General features: G+C 41.7%; 1 protein-coding gene and 1 pseudogene across 1 annotated transcript in view; both read right to left on the bottom strand.

Annotated features, from left to right (window-relative positions):
- The window catches only part of LOC138963955 (multiple epidermal growth factor-like domains protein 10), a 90,899-nt pseudogene that overhangs the window by 67,618 nt on the left and 18,281 nt on the right, over positions 1–5,000 (bottom strand).
- The window catches only part of LOC138963811 (receptor-type tyrosine-protein phosphatase epsilon-like), a 29,798-nt gene that overhangs the window by 19,160 nt on the left and 5,638 nt on the right, over positions 1–5,000 (bottom strand). The gene's annotated exons all lie outside the window — the stretch shown is intronic.

Raw genomic sequence — 5,000 nt, 5'->3', positions numbered from 1 at the left:
CTCACCGGTTCAACATGTGTATGGTCATTAAACCTCAAAACATTTCAGTAAGTGGTTTAGACAAACACCTCGGACATGTGAGGGTGACTGGTTTGTATCTGAAGAGTTTTTTTCTAAAGTGTGTTCTAAATACAAATGACGTACTGGTAATGATGTAATGAGTTGTTCTAATCTTGTTCTTGGAACTCTTGCTGTTCCAAGCTTGTTCTTAGCAAGTCTTGGTGACGAGAACAAAGACTATCAATGAAATCTTTAGAAATAACCTCTGACAACGACGACGATGACGACGACGACGACGATAACAACAACAACAACAAATGACATCGACGACGACGACGACGACAACAACAACAACAACAACAACAACAACAACAACAACAACAACAACAACAACACGAGAACAACAACAATCACGACAACGAACATGACAACAACAACACCAACAACTACGACGACAACTACAACGACTGGGTTATGATGACATCACCAATGATTTATCAAATGTTCAGTGTCAAGGCTGTTAAAAAATCGTTAAATCCTATTTCTTCACTGATTCTTATGAAATTTTAAAGGTAGGTTTGTTGTCCCCAACTTATTTTCACTCCAGGCAGGTTTCACGGTAATCAGACTCTTTGATGTGTGTAAACTTTGCCTTCAAATTACTTGCTTACTGTGTTGATTTTCATCTTTTTTTCTGCTTGGCATGAGTAAGTATGGTATTTGCAATACAAAAAAATAAATAAAAGCTAAAATGTTTGTGTTTGAGCAATTATTTGAGCGAGTTTTTCGAAGCGAACGTGTGAATCCTGACAGACACCATTTCCTTCTGTCACATGACCCCATCTCAAAGTGTGATTCAAGCAGACACGAAAATAACACACAAAATTATGATAATGGGGTTATTAATTCAATTAATACACAAGGTTAGTCTCTGACTAGATAAAATAGGGAAAAAATATCAAATGGGAGCATAAAACCGTTTCTGGAAAAATTTTCAATCGCAACCGAAAGTGTCTGTCAGTAAAAAAAACACGTGCTTTGTTTGAAAAGCAAAGCCTAATTTTACACATCGCGTGCTTTTGTCTGTTATTCTTGCTTGTGAACATCATTTTATTGATGTTCTTCACTGGAAAGCAGGTGTATCATCAACAGTATCACAAAATCGCAAAGAATGAACATTTTTGTTGTGATCCGACCGGTGTCTGTAGACAGAATCACACGTTCGGCAAACTTCGTTTTTAACGGAAATAACCGAGCCTTTCATCGGAAACGACGTTTCAACCGCTTCATATCGTCTGCAGGAAGAAAAAGAGGAATGCGATACCCAGTGAGTAAAACATTTAATCGTTTTTAGTGCCTTTTGATCAAGTTTTGTTGCGTCTGTCAGCAACGTTCGTCAACCCAACGTTCGACACAGCGACGCACCCATACGGATTTGCAGCGTTTGCATTCGGAAAGTGAGGGATTTGTGAGTTCGTTTGCATAATTTCAATCGCTAGTAGGTTTTCCCTTTGTCTCCCATTGTTGTGTTTGCATGTTATTGGCATTTCATTGTGTAAATTAAAAGTTTGTGAGTAACAGTAGTACAATCTGTCGAACGTTGAGGGCCCCAAAGGGTTTAAAATCGTGATCGTGATTGGCGTTTTTTGACCTTTCTGTGACCGTGATTGCCGAAATTTCCATTTCTGTGATCGTGATGGGACTTTGCCCGTGATCCGTGATGACAAAAAAATCAAGTCTCGTGATCGTGATCGTCATTTGTTTTCGTGATCGTGATGGGCATTATTGCAAAGCATTTTATTTTCAACGTACATTTTTCACACCTGTATCACTCTATGATCCTCTATTCGTCAATGAGCTAATCCCGATTGAAGGGAAGCAACAACACATTCAGAAATATGATTTTGACAGCGATTGCTTCCCTTTAAGAGAACCAATCACACAAAAAAAGAGATCCAATCAGAATGCGAATTGCAAAAGTCTGCCAAACTTCATCCAATGGAAGGGCTTCGTGCTAAAGTTTTGAGTGCATTCAGTCAAATTCGAATTCGAAGATCAAAAATGGCGTGCAGCGGTACTGTCATCGAACTTCTGTTATATTTTGTGGATTCAAGCCAGACCAAAGCAGGCGGCACGAATGCCTTCCTTGATGGAAAGGTCAGGCTACGGGTCCATCTTTCCGAAGACGAAATGTCAAGGTATGTTGATCTATTCAGGGCCGGACTAGGTAAGTACTAGGGGGGGGGGGGGGGGGGGTTACAGATGGGAGTCCAGGGGGCAAAGCCCCTTGGTGGGGGTCCAGGGGGCGAATCCCCCTTGGTGGGGGTTGCAAGGGGGAAAAGCCCCCTTGAAGCTGAACGTTTTTTGATGTTTCTGGAGGGAAAGGAAGCCTCTCCTTGAACGAAAAAGGTAAATTCGACAGCAAGCTGTATTGGCAATGAAGAAGAATTGAGATTGTAAGGACTCATACTTTTCATCACAAAAATCGTTGAAGAAAAATGTCTTTCGAAAGGGGGTGAGAGGTGCGATTTCTCCTCGGATTTCATGATGATCCAGATGCAACCCCCCCCCCCCCTCCCTCCCCCCCCCCCCAAAAAAAAAAGCGTTTGGGAGGTACATGCTTAAGCCAGGGGGGGGGGGGTGCGCAACCCCTGTAACCCCCCCCCCCCTAGTCCGGCCCTGTCTATGTTGCTCTATGACTGTTCTGAATGTAGGCAAAGATCTTGAAATTTGTTCAAGATCTTTGAGTTTGATTGAGATCATTGACATTGTCGACATTGCCACGTCCGGCTGTCACTCGCTCAGTGTGACCTCGACTGGCTCGAGTCTGATCGAGTCTGCGTGTAGCCAAAACCGAAACTAGAAATGTGTTTTTCATCCCAGCAACGTGGACACGCTTGGCATAGATTCTAATTGTCGCTTCTTTGCATTAAGCTTGGATTTATTTTAGCGCCTGTAAACTTATCAACAATGGGTTAAATTCAGGAACTATGGCGGGGAGACGTGCCAGTTTGGGTCACTTGATCCTCATGTCAAAGTCGATCAAAGTCATGTTCGTTGGAGATTTTGATATTATAGACTTTACCATCACACATACATGTACTTTAATTTCAATCCACCCAATAGTTTTTGAGAAAATGGGTTTAAAAGATTTAGCTCTGGAAATGTGAAATTGTGCAAGTATATATTCATGTGTGTGAGTGAGGGTGTGGGAGTTGAATGTGTATGAGTGTATATTCCTTCACCCACCTTCATGATTCCTAGACTGACCTTTAGTCAGGATTATAGACTCTACCATCACACATACATGTACTTTAATTTCAATCCACCCAATAGTTTTTGAGAAAATGGGTTTAAAAGATTTAGCTCTGGAAATGTGAAATTGTGCAAGTATATATATTCATGTGTGTGAGTGAGGGTGTGGGAGTTGAATGTGTATGAGTGCAGGGGCGGATTAGGGGGGGTTTACAGGGGTTCCGGAACCCCCCCCTCCCCCCCCGGCTGTCAACAAAAAAAAATGTAATACTAACTTTAAAAGAAATAATGAGTGGCTGCTGACACCAGTTGATCATGTTTAAAATCAAGGATAAGCCATAAATTGTTCATAAAATAGCTAAAACTCTTCAGCTTCTGGGGGGCTAAGCCCCCCAGACCCCCCAACGGGGCCTTGCCCATGTACCCCACAAGGTCTGCCCCTGGACCCCAGGTTGTAACCCCCCCTCTGGCTTAACTGCTCCGCCCCTGGAGTGTATATTCCTGTGAGTGTCTGTATGAGAGAGAGAGAGAGAGCGAGAGAAAAAACAATGAAAACAACATTCTTGTTACTGATTACAAATCATGATATGTATTTCTATGTGTGAATGAAAGAGAATTCAAAAAAAATTAATAAAAAAGTGCAACAGATGTCACTTTGTGTTGAATAAACAATAGATCCAGAGGAGCGAATAACTGTGTGGTTGTGCTTACTTTGACACGTGCTTTCTGTACCTGCAACTTTTTACTGTGACCGTGATTTGCCACTGGTGTTCGTGATCGTGAAAACAAAAATCAAGGTAACTGTGATCGTGAAAGCTAAAATTTCCCTTCCCGTGATCGTGATGATACCCCCCCTTTGGGGCCCTCTACGTTGGCGACGCTGACAGACAGAAATATCGAACGTTGCCTTCAATGACAGATTGAAGGGCTTGGCGATCGTACTTTCGATTCGTAGGAACACAATATGGAGACAGCAATGTGCGCTCGTTACCACAACGGTCATGAACCGGTGTAACACGAAATTTTTACTCCACGAAAAATTGACTCCGGAGTAAACTTCCCGTAAAAATCTTGTACGAAAAAAGAACTCCACAAGGAACTAAATTTTTACTCCCCAAATATTTACTCCCAGTAAACATCTCGTACGAGAAACTTAGGGCCTACTCCTTCGTTTATAATTCGCGCAATATCCCATTTACGTGCAATCCCGTTTTGCCGCCGTCCCATTTTGGCGACATTTCACAAGCCAAGCGTCATCTTACTACCGCATCCCATTTTGGCGCAATCCCGTTTCCCCGCTATCCCATTTTTTATTTTTTTAAATTTTTTTTTACATTTAGTCAAGTTTTGACTAAATGTTTTAACGTAGAGGGGGAATCGAGACGAGGGTCGTGCAGTGTGTGTGTGTGTGTCTGTGCGTGTGTGTGTGTGTGTGTGTAGAGCGATTCAGACTAAACTAATGGACCGAACTTTATGAAATTTGACATGAGAGTTCCTGGGAATGATATCCCCGGAGTTTTTTTTTATTTGTTTCGATAAATACCTTTGATGACGTCATATCCGGCTTTTTGTAAAAGTTGAGTCGGCACTGTCACACCTTCATTTTTCAATTAAATTGATTGCAATTTTGGCCAAACAATCTCTGACGAAGGCCGGACTTCGGTATTGCATTTCAATTTGGTGGCTTAAAAATTAATTGATAACTTTGGTCATTAAAAACCTGAAAATTGTAAAAAAAAATAATT

This window comes from Littorina saxatilis, linkage group LG4 (assembly GCF_037325665.1).
Source record: "Littorina saxatilis isolate snail1 linkage group LG4, US_GU_Lsax_2.0, whole genome shotgun sequence".
NCBI lineage: Eukaryota > Metazoa > Mollusca > Gastropoda > Littorinimorpha > Littorinidae > Littorina > Littorina saxatilis.
Note: the sequence above shows the minus strand (reverse complement) of the source record. Positions and strands in the feature narration are given on the sequence as shown.